This window comes from Nothobranchius furzeri, chromosome 12 (genome assembly GCF_043380555.1).
Source record: "Nothobranchius furzeri strain GRZ-AD chromosome 12, NfurGRZ-RIMD1, whole genome shotgun sequence".
NCBI lineage: Eukaryota > Metazoa > Chordata > Actinopteri > Cyprinodontiformes > Nothobranchiidae > Nothobranchius > Nothobranchius furzeri.
Window position 1 is genome coordinate 10,124,269 of NC_091752.1, and position 21,668 is coordinate 10,145,936.

Consider the following 21,668-nt stretch of genomic DNA (forward strand, 5'->3'; position numbering starts at 1 on the left):
AGAAAGGGAATCAGCCACAGAACGGATTCTCTACATTCCAAGGGAACGAAAGTGTCCCGTCTTTAGAGGTAATGTTGGTATTGGAGTGACTGATTGGATAGAGGAGGTCCGGGCAAGCCTGAGGGCAAGGTATTTATCTCCTTTGTATCAGGCTTACTTTGTGTATGATCACCTTGAAGGGGAAGCAAAGGAGGAGATTAGATATAGGCCCCGGGCTGAAAGAGAAGACCCTGAATGCATTTTGACTATTTTACAGGAACTGTATGGGTGCTCAAAATCTTACGTGACTCTGCAGGAAGATTTCTTTTCTAGAAAGCAAAAGGAGGGGGAATCATTACAGGAGTTTTCACATGCTCTTTTCTGTCTGATGGAGAAAATAACTGTAAATGCACCTGGTGTGTCTGATGCTGCTGTGCTCTTACGAGATCAATTTACTGAACATGTGCTTGAGCCATCTTTACGTAGAGAGTTAAAAAAGCTCGTTCGGGGAAACCCTACTCTTACATTGCTGGACGTAAGGAAAGAGACTATACAGTGGGAACAAGAGGGTCAGCCAGCTGATGTAAGAAGTAGAAATAACCACCTGACATCTTTTTGTGCTGTGCAGAACTCCCGAAGTAATAGATCTGCCTCAGAGTCGGTCCCAAGGGCCTCAGACGGTCTGTCAGAGATCAAGGAAATGCTGGTAAAACAGCAGGAACAGATTAACCTGTTGTCTCAAAGTCTGTTGCAGCTACAAGGGCCTCCTGGGTCCCAACATCTAAACCGAGCATCCCAGATTATCTGCCGACGTTGCCAGAAGCCTGGTCACATAGCCAGGAACTGTTGCCAAAAAAGGGCTACTGCATCACAGCCTGGTAGAGAGGAGATGGTGGTCTCCCACCAGCAGATGGGAAACTAGCCCCTTCTGCTTTGCAGGGCCTCAGGGCAGAAGGAGGGGGATTTGGTCCAAAGATTCCTAGTGTGACAAGTTCTGTGTCAAAACTGGTAGGAGAGTGTCCCACAGTTCTGGTGCAAATGGGGGGTGTTCACTTAGTGTCTTCTAGATACTGGTTCTATGGTGACCACTGTTACACAGAGTTTTTTTAACCAACATTGTCAAGGGGCCTTGCAGGCATGTTCTTGGTTGGAGCTTCATGCAGCCAATGGGCTGAGCATCCCTTATGTTGGTTATTTTGAAACTGATCTAGAAGTTTTAGGTAAAGTGGTACCTAGGAAAGGGGTGCTGGTGGTTGAGGATCCCCCGCCCCATTCTTCCCAATTGAAAGTGCCAGGGGTATTGGGCATGAATGTCATCAAGGAGTGTTATGATGAGCTTTTTAAGCAACATGGTGCTGCTCTGTTTGAGCTACCAGGACTCAGTCAGGCTGCTTCTGCGTGGCGTGTGGCTTTCCTAAAATGTCAGGAGGTTTCAGTACAACAAAGTGACTCCCAAGATGGGTCTGGTCCGAGTAGGGGGTCGCAAACCAGTATGTGTGCCGGCTGGCACAGTAAAGCTGGTTCCAGCGACGTGCCCGCGAGCCAGGCTTGGCCCTCCATATGGCGTGTTCGTAGAGCCACTTGGAACAAAAGGGGGCATCCCGGGGGGGGGGGGGGGGGGGGGGGGGCAGTGGTGTCACAAAGTTTGGTAACAGTGGCTAGAGGCAGCACATATATCCCAGTTATGAACGTGAGTGAAAGGGATGTGTGGTTGCATCCTCGTACGCCAGTAGGGATGTCTGGTCCAGCCCACATTGTCAGTTTACCAGAAGGGGTGAGGGAGGGGGTTGGATCAGTCCAGGCTACTCTCTCTTCCCAGGTCAGCTCAGTGTCCCAACAGTCAGACAAAATGGTAAATGTTGACTTATCATCTATAAGCAGTGGGGATCAGGAAAGGGTCCGGTCCCTCCTAAGAAAGTATGACAGTGTGTTCTCCGCATATGAAGGGGACCTGGGTTGTACAGATCTGATGGAGCATGAGATCCCTCTGTCGGATGACGTGCCAGTGCGTCAAAGATTTAGGAGAATCCCACCTTCAGAGTATGAGGCAGTATAAGCACACATCAGACAGCTGTTGGAGAGTCAGGTGATACGTGAGAGCAGTAGCCCCTATGCCTCCCCCATTGTCGTGGTGAAGAAAAAGGATGGGAGTATTCGTCTATGTGTTGACTATAGACAACTGAACAGTAAAACACGTCGTGATGCTTTTCCTCTACCCAGGATTGAGGAGTCTCTGGATGCTCTATCAGGAGCAAAGTGGTTTTCCACCCTCGACTTGGCAAGTGGCTACAATCAGGTACCAGTGGCTGAAGCAGATAAAATGAAAACTGCCTTTTGCACTCCCTTTGGATTGTATGAGTTTAACCGTATGCCCTTTGGTCTGTGCAATGCACCCAGCACATTCCAACGATTGATGGAACGGATGTTTGGGGCCCAGCACTGTCAGTCTCTGTTGTTGTATCTAGATGTTGTGATCTTTTCCTCTTCAGTCGATGAGCATCTGCTGCGCTTGGAAGCGGTGCTGGATCGCCTGAGACAAGAAGGGCTAAAGGTGAAGCTCGACAAGTGTGCCTTCTTCAAACAGGAAGTAAAGTACCTGGGCCATGTCATCTCTAGCGAGGGGGTGTCCACGGATCCAGACAAGATCTCTGCTGTAAAGAGCTGGCCTCGTCCAAACAGCCTTACAGAGCTACGATCGTTCCTGGGATTTGCCAGCTACTACAGACGGTTCGTAGAAGGGTTTGCAAAATTGGCAGCTCCACTTCACCAACTTGTAGCCCAGCTACAGCAGTTACGAGGCCAGCGACGGCAACAGCAAGTGGGTAATCATTGGTCCCAAGCATGTGAACAGGGTTTCGAGGAACTAAAAGCCAGACTGGTCAGTGCACCTGTTCTAACATATGCAAATTTCTCCCTGCCTTTTATTCTTGAGATTGATGCCAGTTATGGTGGCCTGGGAGCAGTCCTTTCCCAGGAGCAGGAAGGCAGGGTACGCCCTGTTGCCTTTGCTAGCCGTGGATTAAGACCCACAGAAAGGAACATGTCTAATTACAGTTCCATGAAGCTGGAGTTTTTAGCTTTAAAATGGGCCATGACCGAGAAGTTCAGAGACTATTTGCTGGGTCAACGATGCATTGTGTGGACTGACAATAATCCTCTCAGCCATCTGAACACAGCTTAGCTGGGTGCAACTGAACAGCGCTGGGCAGCACAGCTAGCAGATTTTAACTTCACTATTCGTTACAGATCTGGCCGAACCAATGTGAATGCAGATGCCCTTTCAAGGAAACCTGGGGCCCCCACGGAAGCTGACATTCCCCTTCCAGGAACTCCAGTGCCGGTGCTGAGAGTGCCCAGAGGTATTGACCTGGCTCAACAAGCCATCCAGGCAGCCGTATCAGTTTTTCCGTCCTATTCCCATGATGACTTCAAGGCTCTCCAAGAAGCTGATCCCACCTTAAATACATTTATGGGGTTTTGGAAGACCCAGAAACGCCCAGACCGGGCAGAAAGAGCGAGTCTCTCGCCTCAGGTTTTGGAGCTGTGTCGACAGTGGAGTAAAGTCGTTCAGCTAAATGGTTTGCTCTACCGACAAGCGCAGCGGCCTGAAGGTGGGGAGGATATTAATCAACTGCTACTTCCAGAGACATTGAAGGTGGAGGTCATGAAGCAGCTGCATGAGTACCATGGCCACCAGGGGGTGGAGAGGACTACAGAACTCATCAGAGAGCGATGTTACTGGCCGCTGATGCTGAGAGATATTAAGGAATGGTGCCACCAGTGTGAACGCTGCACCTTAGCAAAAGCCCCTCGTCCTCAGAGTCGGGCACCTATGGGACATGTACTGGCATCAAGACCAAACCAAGTATTGGCGATAGACTTTACACTGCTGGACCCATCTCAGGATGGTGTAGAAAGTGTGCTTGTGATGACTGATGTTTTTTCAAAGTTTACCCAGGCAGTGGCAACCAGGGACCAGTGAGCGGCGACGGTGGCTCAAATACTGGTGCAGGAATGGTTCCACAAGTTTGGTGTTCCAGCAAGACTGCATTCGGACCAAGGCCGTAATTTTGAGAGTGCACTAATCCATCAGCTGTGTGAGCTGTATGGGGTTCAGAAGACACGCACCACACCGTACCATCCAGAAGGAAATGGCCAATGTGAAAGGTTCAACAGAATGTTACATGATTTGCTACGCACTCTCCCTATTGAAAAGAAAAGCCGTTGGCCCCAGTATTTACCACAGGTATTGTACTCTTATAATACCACTGTTCACCAGTCTACGGGTGAGTCCCCTCACTTTTTAATGTTTGGTCAGGAACCCTGCTTACCTATTGACTTTCTCCTTGGAAGGGTCCCAGAGATTCAAACGGGTAGAGTGGAGGACTGGGTTCAAGAACACCGCCGTAGACTCCAGGTTGCCCTAAAAGGGGCACAGGATCGTATACAAAAGGCAGCGGATCGTCGTAAAGAGCGCCATGATGGAGAGGGTCTGGCCAGCGAACTGCAGGTACAGCAGTTGGTTTATGTTGAGGACCACAGTAAAAGGGGCAGGACCAAGATCCAGGACAAATGGAGCCCTATGATCCATGTGGTATTGAAGTCCCCGACACCAGGGGGATCAGTGTATATGGTGGCGCCCCTGGACAACCTACAATGCCATAAGACTGTCCATCGCTCTTTGTTGAGGCCGGTCCCTGAGGGGCTCTGTCCTAAGCAGTCCAGGGTGAGAGAGGAGAGCCCTACCCTGGAGGAAGAGGATGAACCAGAGTATGTATTTTTAGTAACCAGAAAATTAGAGGGAAATTCACAGGGTTTGGTGTCCCATGGAGCTACGAGTATAGGTCATCTCGACCTACCTCCACTGGCCCCTGCAACGACCCCCCCCAAGAGCACGGAGAAAGTAAGGCGGTTACACGAAAGTCATCCAGAAAAACAGCTGGCCAGCATTCAAATCCTCATCATCTCCCAAGGAGGGCCGGGGGGACGGCGGATGGGGCTGCTGTCTCTTAAATCACCAGTAGTGGCAGTATTGAAGCAGCAATATTTTGACCGTGGTGCTAGTTTGTTTTCATATCGACGGGCCGCCGATACATTTTCTAGGGGTGGATTGTAACCGGGTCACCTTAGTTCCCGGAAGTTATTCTGGTTATACCTGTCATGCCGCTGACAGGGGATCCAGGTGTGTAATCAGAGGGCTGCTATAATTAGGGCAGCTGGGATCTAGCTGCAAACGCTGAATGCTTCGATTTGGGTGCAGACGTGCGTGCGGCTAAGTGGTGAGTGACCTGGCTTTGCTTCAGTTTAGTTAACGGTTATATTTTTAATTGGTTCCTCTTTACGAAGGATGAGCAGGACTGAGGGGTGAACAGCCGGAATTTTCATTGGCAAGCGGTCGGCTGATGAGGTACTGGTTCATAACATTCACAGCATTTTTATGGTTCGTTAGAATAGGACTAACAATGCGTGTTTTGTTCACAGACCTTAGCCTGCTACTGTTTTTCCAGTTCATTTTATTAAATCTTTTCTAGTTCTTTTAGTAAACCGTTTACCGGTTTTATCTTGTTATTAATCGTTTTCCTCCAGAGCGGGAAGGAAGTAAACTTGTTTGAGTCGGGTGGTTAAGCGTTAAGCACAGTGCTGTCTCTGGGAGGCTAGTTTCTTTTAGCGTATCCGCTGTAGGGGTTTGTCGGGGGTTTTACTCACTTCTGGGTGACGTGTGTATGAGCTTTAGTTAAAGGGAGCACTGAGTGTTTTTCTTTATATTATTGTCTCTTGTCTCGGGTCCCTACAGCGGCTTTGTGCTTTTAAATAGAAGTTAGATGGCGTTGCGTGTGTAGTCCCAGGGCCAGCATTGTCGTCGCTCCTCCCTCCCGTGTTTTAGAGTTTTTAGTCTACTTTTTATCCCGACCTGGGTTGTCTTTAATAAATCTCCTGTGTTGTATCCTATAAATAAAAATTGTTAAACTTGTGAATAAGCCTCTGCTGTTTTCATCAAGGGTTATTATCACCTACGGTTTTAGGATCTTAAGCATCCAACCCTCTAGGTCACACTAAAACAAATGTTTTTGGTATAGCAGCACGGTGTGCCAGAGAAGCACCCCATGGCGGTGTGAGGTGTGCAGGACTCTGCCTGCAGCTGGAGAGAAACTGCTTCAAGGTCTACCACATCAAATAAAAACGTCTGAAAGTTTACAAAAATAAATGGTCTTAAAAACTGCTACAAGACACCAAGGTTCAAATTTTTTTAAGAATAGATGCATTTCAGTTAAAAGTTTAAATTGTTTGCCCAGTAATTTTGAAGTTCCTGTTCAGTAATAACTGTAAAAAATTCAAATCTGTTTTTTGTTTTTTCACTTTTAAGCTGATTTTTTTAAAGGCTGTAATAGAAATATCTTCTAAATAGAAGAAGAAGAAGAAAATATCATTTCTATAGTGCCTGTCAAGATAAAAATCACGAGGCGCTTCACAAAAACAAAAATATAAATATAAAAAATTTAGAAAATGTTTAAAAATATATTTAAAATGAGCAAAAATAGGCAATTGGGATTTAAAAGAAAAAATGTTAAGAAAGAGAGAGAGTGAATAGGAAAGGGGGAAATCAGTGAGGAAGGTGGAATAGGTGGGGAGAGCAGAATAAAGAGAGTGGTGAAGAAGGTCATACAAAAGCCAGCCTGAACAGGTGAGACTTCAGCTGCTTTTTAAAGGAGACCACTGAGTCCACTGATCTAAGGCTCAGGGGGAGAGAGTTCCAGAGTCTGGGGGCCACAGCAGCAGATGATCTGTCACCTTTGGTCTTTAGCCTGGTGCTGCACAACCAGTAGGCTTTGATCACTGGACCTCAGGGACCTGCTGGGGGTGTAGGGACTAAGAAGATCACCATTGTAAGATGGTGCTTGTCCATGTAAGGCCCTATAGACCAGAACCAGGATCTTGAAATGAACCCTGAAGTTGACTGACAGCCAGTGAAGCTGAAGGAGAAGTGGCTTCACATTTCTTTTTGTGAAATGTTATAATGGTTTGGAAATACAAACCATACACTGAAAGCTGAGGTTGTTCTGAAAAAAGGAGAAGAGTTACACACACTTTGCACTTTTTATTACAATTTTACAGCCATAAGATAAAAAAAAAATACCAGGCGGCCCTGTTATAATTATGGTCATAAGAGGGTTATTAAGACGGCGATGCACAAACAGGAAGTGATTGGTAGTCATTCCACTCCAATCCAGTTGGTGGCAGTAATGCACCAAATTGTTGTTTGCCAAGTGCCATAAGACCACAAATAAGAATAAGAAGAGAGACGGGAGCATTCGGAACAAACTCAAAGTGATAGTCAAAACATTAAGCATGACATGGAGTTATCCTAGTGGCTCCAATAAGAGAAAGAAGCAGCATGCTTCATAAAAGCTTTTATCTTCACTTCTGAAACTGACATCGTTTTTCGATGTAAACATCAAAAGGAAGCAGAAAGGAAAGACTATGGAAAATGTTTAAAGGGATGAAAACATAGACCAAAATGGACAGGAGCGCTGACAGAAAAAAGAAAGCAGAGCAAATATTGAAAGCACTCAAAGGGAGGGAAATACAGGAAAAAAAGAGGAGGACTAATAAAAAGGGAAAATAACTTGTGTCAGAAGAGGGGAGAGTTTCGCAAATCCAGTTAAAGGTAAGATTGTCGAAAATTTAGTGTAAGGGGCCCAATGTCTGTGTTCGCCTTGGGCCCCCAAATTGCTAAATCCGCCCCTGACTCCACCCCCTAGCCAATCAGGGGCTAGGGGGTGGAGTCACTGGTTGTGTTTTTGGAATAGCTCAATACAGTAGAAGTTAGGAAGAATACGAATTTGTGCTGATGTAAAAAGCTGTCCAACTGGACCAATCCCATTTGAGTTATGCTGGTTGGTGCTGTTGGAAAAAGGGCATAAGTACGAAAACAATCTTTTATGTAGCGCCTCTCAAGATAAAAGTCACGAGGTGCTTCACAAAAACAACAAAACAAAGTGTAGAAAAGATTTTTTAATTATGATTAAAAATATGTTTAAAATGAGAAAAAATATTACAATTGTGATTTTAAAAAGTGTAAGAAAGGGAGAGAGAAAATGAATAGGAGAGAAGGAAATCAGTGGATCCCAGGAAAGGTGGAATAAGAGCAGAATCAGGAGAGGGAGGTGATGAAAATCCCACCAAACCTGAACAGGTGAGTTTAAAGGAGACCACTTAGTCCACTGATCTCAGGCTCTGGGGGAGAGAGGTCCAGAGTCTGGGGCCACAACAGCAGATGTGTGTCGTTTGTTTTATTCACCAGCTAACATGTTAGGTTTCTGCTATGATCGTGTTTAGTAGGCCTTGTTTGATGCTTGTTGTACTCTCTTTTATGTTGCTTGTCTTTGGGTCAAATAGGAAATATTCCAGTTTTCAGATATATATAATGATGCTGCAAGGAAAAAGCCTCGCTGGACCAGTGCAGCTAAATGTTTGTGACAGATCTCCAAAGTGCTTTACAGAACATTAATTCACTTCCTGATGGTGATGAGCTGCATCCTAACCACAGCTTCTCTGGAGAACGCTGACAGACGCCATTCTTATTTTGGAAACCAAACCTGCTCTGGAGCATCAGTGAGTCAAACATTTCATTTAATGAAATATAAATTTATATGTGAATCGCTAATAAATGTTGGAATTAAAGTAGGTTACAAACCCCCTGATGCACCCAGGGCCTTGTGTATCACATGATCTGTTGACCTTCTCAAGGTTCTGGTCATCGTCTCAAACTCACTCCAACAGGATGTTTAAATGAAGTTTAGCATTGTAGAAAGTATCGATGATGTGTGGAGAACTGGTAAATGGTAAATGGTCTGTATTTGATATAGCGCCTTCTAGAGTCCCCCCAAGGTGCTTTACAACACAATCAGTCATTCACCCATTCACACCCTGGTGGTGATGAGCTAGGTTGTAGCCACAGCTGCCCTGGGGCACACTGACTGAGGCGAGGCTGCTGAGCACAGACGTCACCAAGGTGGGTTACGTGTCTTGCCCAAGGGCACAACGACACACGAGGCAGTGCAGGACTTTAACGGATGAAACTAAAATGAGTTTATTATTATTTCTTCCCACTGGAGCAGTGAACAGCTGCAGTCTAAACCAGCTTTACTGCGGGACAAATGCCTGTACAAGCTGGACCGCCACCATCAGAAACAAGAACATGTGAGTTTAAACGGACTGTAGAGCTGGTAACAGCAGGTGGGTGGACCAGAATTTTGAGCAATCAGATGACCCTTTCAATGATTGTTCTTCAGAAAAGAGCTGATCAAAGGTGGAGTTTTCCCAGGCCAGCTCAGCATCCAGGTGTGAATAAAAAGGCCAGGTGAGTGTGTGCAGGGACAGCAGCCTCCAGCTGCCCAGGTGAGCCCAAATAGCCAACAGCTGTCTGCAGACATGTAAGTGTCCAGCTCTGCTGTCCCTCCTATTTCTACTCACTGCAGCTGAAGACTCCATCCAGCATTTATCTCAGCACCTACTGTAGCTGTGCAAGACAGAGAGCTGCAGATTTCTTTTTGACACCGATGTTCTGTCATGTCTCCTGTCGGGGTGTCCTTACATGTTCACTCATGAACCTTTTCCTTTATTCAACACAGAGAAGCAAGATGTCCATCACTGAGCTCGACGTTTCTCTGAACAAAGCTGATGAGAGTTTAGAAATATCTTGGTTAACCCGAACAAAGGAGCAGGAGGTAAAGGGATCTACCGCTGGTATAAAGAAGGCACCTGCCCTCCCATCACCAGGATCCAGTTCTCCTTCACAGAGAAATTGGCCGAGGGTCTGAAGGCTAAAGGGTACACCAAGGTCCAAAAAAATCTGAATGCTGGAGCAGGTGGAAGCAAAATCTACCGGTGGTACTACAAAGGCACAGGAGAGAGCCATGTTCCCATCAACGAGATTCAGCTCTCTGATCAGGATGATGCCCAAATGCTTAAGTCTGGCTGGGGAGGCTGTCCTGTGATCTGAACTGAGAAGATGGAGGAAACCCCATCTCCTTGTGGGTGCAGAGAGAGATCCTGACCTACATCTGTGACATCACTGCCACTGAAGACCCTGAAAATGATGCAGACCTGCTCTTGAACAATTACGTCAGAGTGGATGAAAGTACCAACAGAAGCACATCGGGAGTCCCGGCCCTCCTCTGGTTCTTTCCAACCACCAAGAAAGGAAGTGCCATCATGGATCTTGATGTCTCCAACAGTAAAGAAGAGAATCTGTGCCTCCAACAGCAGAAGAACAAGTTAGTGAAATCTCAACAAGGGGAACAAAGGATCAGAGGTGTTCCTGTGGTACAAGAAAGATGGCTGCTGTGGCGAGCCCATCCAGGCCATCACTCTGCTTTATGAGGAGGTGTTCCTGAGGGTGTTTCAGAGAGGTGTGGTTTCTGTCATCAACAAAAGTCTCAACCCTGGTGCTGGGCATCTAGGCTGGCCTGCATCAGAAATATATGTGGGCTTTTATAACTGAGCTGAGCATGCTGACGTGGGAAAATCACCAGAAAATTACAAATATTTCAGTTTAACTGTGGTGGTGGTGATTTGTATCAGATGATGTTTGAAGAGTAAAACAGGATCACATGGTTCAGACATGCCAAATTGGTGTTATTCCACCAACCGATGGGACTGATTCCCGGACTCTGCATTACTTTTTATGATGACTTTCCTTCATTTCAGTAAAATCCTATTTGCGTCACAAATCTCGCTGCTTCCTGATTTAGTTTTTCCAGTCAAACCTCAAGCGTGCAGCTCAGTGAGAAGTTAATCAGGTGGTTATTTTCAGTGTTGAAGGTGGACTTGTATAATGTTCAGGCCTGTAATTTCAAACATTATTTCATAAACCTAAACCTTACACATTCACGCCGACTCACAGCAAGGCTAAGCATGCTAAACGTTAGCCCAGGTCAACAGCTGGAATGGTTTCAAAAGGTCACGTAATGGTTGCTAATCTGGCCTTTGCCTTCAGGAGACAAATGTTTCTGGTCACCGAGGCTGTGATCCGTTTTATCAGGATTTCTGCCAAACACCAACTCCCAAACAGTAAACACAACTAAACATGTTGGAGTGTGACGCTTTTGCACGTTAAAATAGTCCAACTATATCCACCTTCCTAGTCTCCTGTCAGGAGTGTGAGAAGCAGAAACATGAAGTTGGACAAAGTAATTAAAACTGGGACAACATGTGATGAGATTTTTAATGATCTGAAGAGATAAAAATGGTGCATGAAGACACGGCTGATCTTCATGAGGCGTTGCTGCACACCCCTGTGAGACATTTGTGTGAATCTAGAGTAAAAGATCCCTATGACCCAGGGTTTGAGTGCATCTCTTCACTCCGACCTTCATTAACCCCAATAATGTTCTTATTTCATAGTTGTTGTCACCAGAATTAGGTGCAGAATCTCCATTGGACTATCACCTATCTTAAAAACTAACTGGTGGCCACCAAAACCTCCACTTAGGAGAGAGGTTGGTGCTCTTGCTGCTGAGCTACCGGATTATTCAGGCCCTGGACTCTACTTGGAATGAACGCAGACAGACTCGTGCACTCCACGTCGCTCTGACCTGTGTGCATGAATAATGCTTTTCATAAACGATCTATGATCATGGGAACAGTAAGGCTGAAATGAGGCAGAGGTATACTATCCTGGACGTGCTGGATGGTTGAGGCATCTGTATGGGGTATTTTTCAGATGGAGTCAAGAACAATTTAAGACTCTGAGATGGAAAAGACATGGTGAACTCTTTCAAGTCAGAGACTTGGACTGGGAGGTGCTAGCTCAGCGGTCAGAAGAATGTAATAAATGAATCAGTGCAAACAGCTTGATGCTGAGCACCAAATGCACTAGATAAGATAAAAAATGATGAGCGAGACCTAGAAGAAGTAAAGGTCCTTCCTACCCAAAATGACCTGCCCTAGACGCTGGTGTGTAAAAGAATATCCATGTTTCCTGGTTCTGGTTTTTAGGGCCTTATATGGAAAAAACTTCGTCAGTTCAGAGGAGCTGCACAACGTGCAGTTCTCCTCTTTTAACAGCAGGGGGCGGAACTAAGAAAATTACACCACAACAAAGCAGGAAGTGGAGGCAGAATTGACCAGAAGTACGTGTTTGACACGAAAACATAGCATTAGCTGCATTACTTTGAAGCTAATTTTAAGAAAAACTGTAATGTTTTCTATGATTGTGCCCCTTTGAGTCAAGCTGTATCTCTGAAAGGGAAACTTAGATGGGCAGAAGCGAACAGGCAACGGAGACGAACTGGAATCAGCATCGGAAGTGTTAAAGAACCGGTACAGATAATGAAGAGGAACGTTTAGAGGTGAGCAATAATCCCGGAGTTCATCTCCACAGATTAGCTGTTTATTTAGCGGCTTCATGTCGAGTGCGGGTTTAATTTGAACGTTTCGGGGAAGATTATCAGGTGGCTAACGGTCTTAGCATTTTAACATAACTTAGCTTTAATAATGACAGGTTCCTAACACTAACATGTGATCATGTCTAATACTTATATTTTTTATTTGTCCAGGAAAAGAGTTGGTACATTATTAAAAGGGAAACAACTGCTAGTGTAATGGGTTAATGTAATCTCATGACAGTCAGGGCATATGCATTATCAGGGTTTGTGCAATATAGTTGATGTGTTTCCGTTATTGTTATCTATGCTGTCCTCTGTGTCCACTTTCCTGACATTTGTTTATGTTAGTATAATGGGATGACTGTTTTTTGTCTTTGTCACATGACTTGTAAATACTATCTCTGTATGTTTCCAATACTTTGTGTCTAACATCAACCTGCCGGAGGGTCTGCAGATGGAAATTAGCCCAAGGCTATAATCTGGCATATTTACATTAATTGAAATGTTCATTAATATGTATTGCCCCTCTTCCTAAAAATAAATAAATAAATAAACTCATATTAGTCCCGTTTTATACGTTTACTTGTTCACTTCAGGGTTGCCGACCCGGGAACCGAGGGAGCATTCTGGAGAGCAAAAATGACACAATTAGTCAGTTTGGTTAATTAGTTAGTTAACTAATTAACATTGTAGAACCTGTTTAGTTTGGTGAGCTGCAGCTGTGGCTGCGCTCGGGAACTGTGGTGGTTTAACCCCCCCAATCCAACCAGCTGAGTGTGAAGCAGGGACCTTGTCAATGACGGGTGTGGTAACGTTATGTTTCATGTTTCTAAAGCCCCTATGAGTTATAACAGGAGACACGCTTTCTCCATTTGTGCAAATGTAAATTTGTTATCACAACAGTCCAAAATAATGCAAACACTGCAGAACAGTTATGCAGAAATTTCCTCTAGCCTCTGGGTTTTTATTTCTTCACATTTTTGGTTTAAAATTGCGTCACAGGCTTTTTAGGGCCACATCTGACCTGGAGAGGCTGAAGGTTCCAACCCTGGTTTAGATGGAAAATTCAGGTGAAGTTAAGGAATGTGGTGATGGTCCTCCTCCATCATTATTAATCCACTTTTACACCAGTACCACAGCATGATGCTACCACCATCATGCTGGAGTGTTGGTACAGCTTTCTTAGGTTTAATTCCTCCAAACACACCATCTCATCTCTCACTTTTGTTTAGAAGACATTTGTCTTTTAGATGTGGACATCATCAACTTACAGTCAAGCTCCTGGGTGTCTCTTGAAATGGGAATTTCTTTCTTGGTCTCCACCCTCAAATTCCATACTGATGTTAAACTGGCATCCCTGTGGACGGAAACCCTGGTGTTCCAGAATCCATGGTAGGCTTGGCCTCGGTGGTTCCTGGACACCAGAATAAGTTCCTCTCATCGGTGTGTGTGTGTGTGTGTGTGTGTGTGTGTGTGTGTGTGTTTGCGGGGGTCATCTTCTTTGGCTTTTCCCAGCCTGCTCCATCACTCAATGCAGCTGCATACTGAGGACATCACTACGAGGACTAGGCTAATATGTTAACTTCCTTAACAACTGATGTTTTTGGCAGATTAAGGAAATGACACAAAGAAAGAAAGAAAATACAAAAAATAATAATAAACATTTAAAGGACAACTTGAATGTGTTTTTTTATGATAGTTTAAAAATGTTAGTTCTTATGAAGCGCCTCGTGATTTTTATTATGAGAGGCTCTGTATAAAAGATAGTTTCCTTTCTTTTTTTTTCTTGACTAAATGCGTTGCAGATTGGGTCTCGATTGGACAGATACTCAAAGTCTAACGAGTCTGACTCGGATCGGGGTTATTAGACATCCATGCAGCCTTTTCATGTTAAGTCTTTCTCCAACCTTCAGCAGCATTTAGAAGAAATTTTGGGGAATGTATAACTGCAAATGTTCTTTGCAGCATGCTTGATTTGTTCCCATTTAAAAACGTGATGGATCTTTTAGCTGGGGGAAGCAGTCACATGGATATCTGTCTCATCTGCATCAGGGTCCTGACTTCCAGCATGAGATGATGTTCTAGCAGTCAAACTGAGCATGAGTGGTGTTTGTGTGAATAATAAGTGACAAATGTTCAACATCTACATGTGACTGAATGTTTCCTGCAGATGGAGCTGAATACAGAAGAAGCTCCTGAGGAATGGAGTCCTGGTGTGGACCAGCAGGACCCAGAGAGCCTCCATGTAAAGGTAGAAGAGGAGGAGCTGTGGAGCAGTCAGGAGGAAGATCAGCACAATGGGAGGATGGAGACTGATGCTAACAGGTTTTCATTCACTGCAGTTACCGTAAAGAGTGAGGATGAGGAGAAACCTGTTTTCTCACGTCTTCATCAACAGGAAGTGGAAGAAGGAGATGTTCCAACCAGCAGCTCAGCTGATCAGATAAAAGTAGAATCTGACTGCAGAGAAGCAGAAACGATCAGGAACCCGGACCTGAGTCCTCTTGAAGATGATTCCAACTCTTCAGAGACTGAAGTTAGTGAGGATGAGGATGCGAACAATGGTGACTCTCAGCTGAAACATTTATCAGACTCTGGGTCAAAAACTGAAGACAGTGACAGTGAGTGTGAGGAGAGCAGGTCTCCTGAGTCGGGTGTAAACACTGTCAGCAAGTCCTTTAGCTGCTCCGAGTCTGGTAGACTGTTTATTAACAACCAGGTCCTGCAGAGACGCACGGCGAGTCGTTCAGAAACAGGGTCCTCTAGTTTAGTGGATAATAAAAGTTTAAATGTTAGTGAAAATGTAGACGCAGACAGGGAAGTCCAGACAAGACAAAAGTTGTTTAGTTGTGACGACTGTGGTAAAAGTTTTAACCATAAAAAAAATCTAGATCGGCACATGAGGATCCACACAGGAGAGAAACCGTTTCTGTGTCGTGTTTGTGAACAGAGGTTTAGCCAGAAAACAACGTTAGACGCACACATGACCATCCACACAGGACGGAAGCCATTCATGTGTGGTGTGTGTGAGCAAATGTTCAACCGAAAGACAACGTTAGACAGACATGTTAAAGTCCACTCAGGCCAGCGGCTGTTTGGTTGTGATCTTTGCGGACAAAAGTTTAGCCATAAGGCAACTTTAGTGACACACATGAGAATCCACACAGGGAAGAAACCGTTTCGTTGTGACGTTTGTGAAGAAAGGTTTAGCCACAGGACAACGTTAATCACACACACGAGGATCCATACAGGACAGAAGCCGTTTGATTGTGACGTTTGTGGAGAGAAATTTAGCCACAAGACAACTTTAGTCAGCCACATGAGGATTCACACGGGCCAGAAGCCGTTCGTCTGTGACATTTGTCAGCAAACCTTTAGACACAAGTCGAATTTCGACACGCACATGAGAATTCACACAGGGGAGAAACCGTATGTGTGTGATTTTTGCACACTAACGTTCAGACAAAAGACGACTTTCGACAGACACATTAGAGTCCACACAGGGCAGAAACCCTTTGATTGTGATGTTTGTGGACGAAGTTTTAGCCTAAAGGCACATTTAATCACCCACACCAGAATCCACACCGGGGAAAAACCGTTTGTGTGTGACGCTTGTGGACAAGGATTCAGCCAAAAGGCGAATTTGACCAGACACACGAAAATCCACACGCGAGAGAAAAGTGTACTAGAGTTTGTGCCGACTTCTGACGACTCACAGGAGATCCGGGCAGATCTGTGAAGCTCTGGTTTTCCTTCTCAAAAGCGTTTCTGCAGTAGCGCTCAGATGTCTGCGTTCATCTAGCGGGAGGTCTTCAATCACAATCCTAAGAAACAAGGTCGAAAAGGTCTCTAGTCTGACGAGGAGGTAACGAAGCCAGGTCACTCCCGCTCCTCAGTCCTGTGAAAGCAGGAGGGACGGACGTTACTCACAGCTTCTCCTTTAATGGGACATTTTATACAAAATGAGCCTTTTGCACCCTCCTGTACTGCGATGTGCGATGTATACGTTTTATTTGTTATCGGTTGTGTTGTAGGAGGACCTGCTCGAAAACGAGATGTTACATCTCAAGCAGATTATCCTCCTGAAAAACATAAGTTAAATAAATAAATAATTTAGTAATGTCCCCTTTTTTGTTAAATAAAGACACAGCAGGTCCTGTTCTGTGGTTTTATACTTTTAAGGTAAATGACTTGTGTTTGTAGAATGCCTTCTAGGGTTCTAGAACCCCCCAAGGCGCTTTGCAACACAACAGGAACTCACACATTCACACCCTGGTGGGGATGAGCTACGGTGTAGCCACAGCTGCTCTGAGGCGCGCTGACAGAGGCGAGGCTGCCGAGCTCTGGCGCCACCGGTCCCTCCCACCACCACCAGCAGCTATGGTGGGTTACGTGTCTTGCCCAAGGACACAATGGCAGCATTCTCTGCCAGAAGCTGGGATTGAACCTACAACCCTCCGATTACAACCCGTTCCACCTTCTGAGCTGCTGCTAGATTTGAGTCATTGTAGAAGCTGGTAAAGACCAGGGACTCATTTAAAGAAACTGTTCTGTATTCCTTCCTACGAATGACATTTAGAAAGTCAACGAACGGTCAGAAACCAGATCTGTGAGACGTGCGGTGGCCCTCCACACTCGTCTGATGATAAATCCCACCTGTGTGTGCCCAGGTGCTCGTGTCCGTTCTCCCTCATTTACATACAGAAACGCCCTCAATTACCCATATTTGGTCACGCTACGTCCTCAGCACGGGGGGATTTCCTTCATAAACCTGGCACTTCTTAAACGATTACAGCTGATAGCTCGACTTCTGTCCATTGCCTGTGAAGCTGATGGCTCTGGAGGTCCGCTGTGGGTCACCCGTTGCAGCATCAGGAAGAAATCCAAACCAGCTCCATTTTTCTGCAGGAGCACTTCTCGCCTCCTCATTCCTATTATTTTGTATTTCTTCTTGAACCAATCAGCATGCATCTGACCCCAGAGCAGAGCTTCCTTCCAAACTTGACTTGGAGGATTTACTCGGTTTTATTTACTGACTTCTGAGTTTGGGAGACGTCCATGAAACGACCGTTTGTGGAGAGAAGGTGACGGAGCAGTTTTACCACAAGTTCACCGCAGTAACGGTAACCAATGTTTTTTAAATGAGTTTTTTTTTGTTGGGAAAGGATTAGTGAAGGTTTGTGTAATTAGTGTAACTGCTGTGTTTTGTTTAGAACATGATAAATGTTTAATCACCTTGCTGAGTCCATCTAAAGCAGCAGAAACGTGTATGTAAGAGTTTCCTGGTGCAACTGTGTGAAAAAGAAACAGATCTCTGACAACAAATGACCTGACTGAGTGTGACTTTCCTTCCACCGTTCATATATTTGCAGTCGAGGCAGCTGACAGGTCTCTGCTTCAGCAGAATGATAATGTTGAGTAGGATTCACTCTTCTCAACGCCTCTGGTTGAAATGGTGAGCTCTACATGGAGGTAGAAGTTCAGCGGTTTGAACAACACAGCTATGCATGCAGGTTCAGCCTCCAAAAATCTCCCACAATCCCTTGCAATATCCTTATTCAGTCTTGTTCTGAGTTTTTTGTTTTGTTTTGTGGATTAGGTGATTGTTTCCTACAGAAATCAGTAAAACACTTTCCACTGTCAACAAAAGCAGCGGTGTTCTGGTCCTAAACAGCATCTTCCAGTAGTTTATCTGCTCCAGCGGAGCTTCAGCAGCTCTTCAAACTCTGCAGAAGCCTGTTAATCACCTGCTGATTACATCAGGTGTGCTGGAGCAGAGACACCTCTAGAACATGATGTGCCGCGGCCCTGGAGCGCGGTCTGCTCTACACACACAGCATGTCCAGTCACACGTCTGAGACGGGAGCACACCTGGCAGCAGCTGAAGCTCAGGACAACAGCCATGTAGCGATCGTAACAAGTTCCTCTCTAGAGTGACTGTAACTAATCAGCCTTTACAGCAATAAACAAGAATTACTGTTGAATAAATACTAACATCCTGCTGTTTAACTAATCCTCAGCAGCAGCTTTTTAATCTAGTTGGTTTTAGGAAACAGTAAAATCTGGATCGTCCATCTAATCTGAATCTGTGATGTGATTCAACAGGAGAGACGTTCTGAACGTGTCGCTGCTCTGATTCAGTCCACGTTCATCTAACTCCCATATCAGTGGGCTGCCAGCCGGCTTCTGTTTCCAGTAAACCTGAAGTCTATTCATAGACGTGTGTGTGTGTGCGCGCACAGGTGTGTGTGTGTACACGTGTGCACGCACAGGCGTGTGTGTGCGCGTGTGTGTGTGTTGCGTGTGCTTGTGTGTACGTGTGTGCGCGCACGTGTGTGTGTGAGAGACTGTGCGTGTGTGTTCGTGTGCTTGTGTGTATGTGTGTGTGCGTGCGTGTGTGTGTGAGAGACACTGTGTGTGTGTGTGTGAGAGAGAGAGAGACTGTGTGTGTGTGTGTGTGCTTGTGTGTATGTGAGAGAGAGAGAGAGACTGTGTGTGTGTGTGTGTGTGTGTGTGAGAGAGAGAGCGAGAGAGAGACTGTGTGTGTGTGTGTGTGTGTGTGTGTGTGTGTGTGTGTGTGTGTGTGTGTGTGTGTGTGTGTGTGTGTGTGTGTGTGTGTGTGTGTGTGTGTGTGTGTGTGTGTGTGTGTGTGGGAGAGGGAGAGGGAGAGGGAGAGAGACTGTGTGTGAGACACAGTCTGCTGCTCTGACTGAAACTTTGTATCCACTGATGTTCCGGGAGCCTGCAATGTGTGCCAGGTGGTCACACAGAGCAGTCACGTTCACCAGGGTCACCAAACGGTACGTCTGTATTTCTCTGTAACTTGTAGGATTTTAAACGATGAGCTTTTTATTTTCTGTACTAGGTGACTATAGAAACCTTGAGGTTCATCAAATAGCTTAACTTTAGATTTGGCAGCAGATGAAAACAATCCGAAGCAACAAATTTAGTTTGTTTTTCTGGTTTCTCCAGAAGCCCTACTGGTATTTTGTGAAAACTCATTTAATTTCTTTTTTAACTCAGTAAATTTGCTGTGGTCTGTAGTGTGAATGAATGCTGTGGTGTTGTTTTCTGGGGAGGAAAAAGCATTGTCACTCCTGTTCCAGGAAGTAGAGGTTAGCCAGAGAAGGGGAGCAGGCTTGTTTCTGATATGTGGACATCTCTCCTCTGATTGGCTAACAGCAGCACGACTCTACCACTGACTCTGTCGATGTTTTATCTCCACAAATAACACAACTCTGGAGGAGTTCTGCTGTGTGGTGGAGTTGCTAATGCTAATGGTTAGCTTCTACCAGCCAAGACATTCTCTGCTGTTTCCTGGAAGCAACAACAGCCTTCCCCGGTTTGAGCCAAGATGGGTGAGTCCATGAATGTTAATTTACAGCGCGACATAGATGTGATCGGCTTTCTGACGCTAACATTTCCTCGTTAATTTAAAGATGTCTGAAATATTTATTTTATCTGATGGCACCATCTAGTGGCTGACACACGTATCACACCAAGACGTGGTTTCACTTCAGGATTTACGTCTAAAGCATATGGCGTTAGACCCGTGCCACAACCCGTGCACGCAGATTGGGTCCACATCGCGCGTGTGAACGGGACTTGCGAGTGAAAATATACAAGGCGAGAGGTCATTTGTGCACTGAGAGGGAGCAAACTGTGTCTGTGAGCGCACAAGGATGTGCACAAGTGACAAACCTGCGTGCGCGTGTTGCCAACGAGCACACGGCAGAGGAAAACGTGCGCGTGCAGCAGCCTCTGCACGCGCGGCAGCCTCTCTGCTCGCTTGGTTTCTGATTCCGCTCGCTCGGCTGTTAAGGGGTTTTGGCACTCTGGAGGCGTGGCCTGTGGCAGATCTTCTCTGTCCTCTGATTGGTTAGTTTTGCCCGCACTTTACCCTCTACCTCATTGGCCCATTGGCTTCCTGTCGGACCAAAATGATGGGAGCTATATCTATATAAAAAAAATCTGATATTCAGTAGTTGTAGTCATAGCTCAGCTGGGAGCCCCCCGGAGGATCCAGGTTCGAGTCTGGGCAAGGAAAATAGAGTAGATGTTGTGTTATTTTTTCCTAATTCCTGTGATATTATTTTACAGTTGTGACCGTTCAACTGGTTAAATAAATCAGTTGTTGAACCCCCACTCCTCTGTTTGGTCTCCTTTCTTATTACAGCCCACCACTTCCAGTCTGGGTTGTAACAATCTGCAGACAGATTTCTGAGTATCTCCTCCTTTGGTATACAGATCCTCACTGAGCCATGTACTGTGAACAAATAGTTTCTCCATGATATTATCCAGCAAGGTCCCGTTTTTGTCAAAACAAGGGTGAGGTAATGAAAAAATAGAAATATTTCATTAAATTAACATTTAAATTATTTATATGCATCATTAAAATAAAAAAAAACATGTTTTGAAATATATAAAGTGCACCAAACTTGACTCAGTCCATTCAACAATTCTAAATGGACAATTATGTAACTCATCAATTAATTATTTGAAAGGATAATTTGTCAATTAAATGCTGAAAAAAATAAACAATACATTAATGAGGCAAGAACTTTTTAAACTTGAACATACCTACACCCAAAAGTCTATTTTTACCTGGAGTCTCCTCTCAAGAGTGGCTGAAGTAATATTACAACTTTGACAGAATACAAATTCTCTCTCTCTCTCTCTCTCTCTCTCTCTCTCTTGCTCTCTCTTGCTCTCTCGCTCTCTCTCTCTCTCTCTCTGGAAGCCCCACTCTAAGGGCCTTTGCAGTGTAATAGTGACTCATATATTGTACAACCACAGTCATAAAGTTTTCAATCAGTAGTTTTATTTCAGTATGTATTTTTCCAGTATCACAAAAAATATAATTTTATATGGTTAAAACCATCTAGCTTATGTGCACTTTTTAAAACACTGCCCAGCAAACATTCGGACGTTTAATGACAGTTGAACGGTCACAACTGTAAAATAATGTCACAGGAATTAGGAAAAAATAACACAACATCTACTCTATTTTCCTTGCCCAGACTCGAACCTGGATCCTCCGGTGGGCCCGCTCTCCCAGCTGAGCTATGACTACAACTACTGAATATCAGATTTTTTTATATAGATATAGCTCCCATCATTTTGGTCCGACAGGAAGCCAATGGGCCAATAAGGTAGAGGGTAAAGTGCGGGCAAAACTAACCAATCAGAGGACAGAGAAGATCTGCCACAGGCCACGCCTCCAGAGTGCCAAAACCCCTTAACAGCCGAGTGAGCGGAGTCAGAAACCGAGCGCGCAGAGAGGCTGCCACTCGCGCACGT

General features: G+C 45.1%; 1 protein-coding gene across 4 annotated transcripts in view; it reads left to right on the plus strand.

The window, feature by feature from the left end:
- Nucleotides 1-12,066: 12,066 nt before the first annotated feature.
- The window catches only part of rasgrp3 (RAS guanyl releasing protein 3 (calcium and DAG-regulated)), a 73,209-nt gene continuing 63,607 nt past the window's right edge, over nucleotides 12,067-21,668 (plus strand). For 2 of the 4 annotated variants that reach the window (XM_070542249.1, XM_070542248.1), the window contains exons 1-2: nucleotides 12,068-12,332; nucleotides 14,539-19,168. The gene's annotated coding sequence lies outside the window, so the exon portion shown is untranslated. Of the gene's footprint in view, nucleotides 12,333-14,538; nucleotides 19,169-21,668 lie in introns of all 4 variants that reach the window. The other 2 variants (XM_070542243.1, XM_070542244.1) reach the window with 2 other exon arrangements.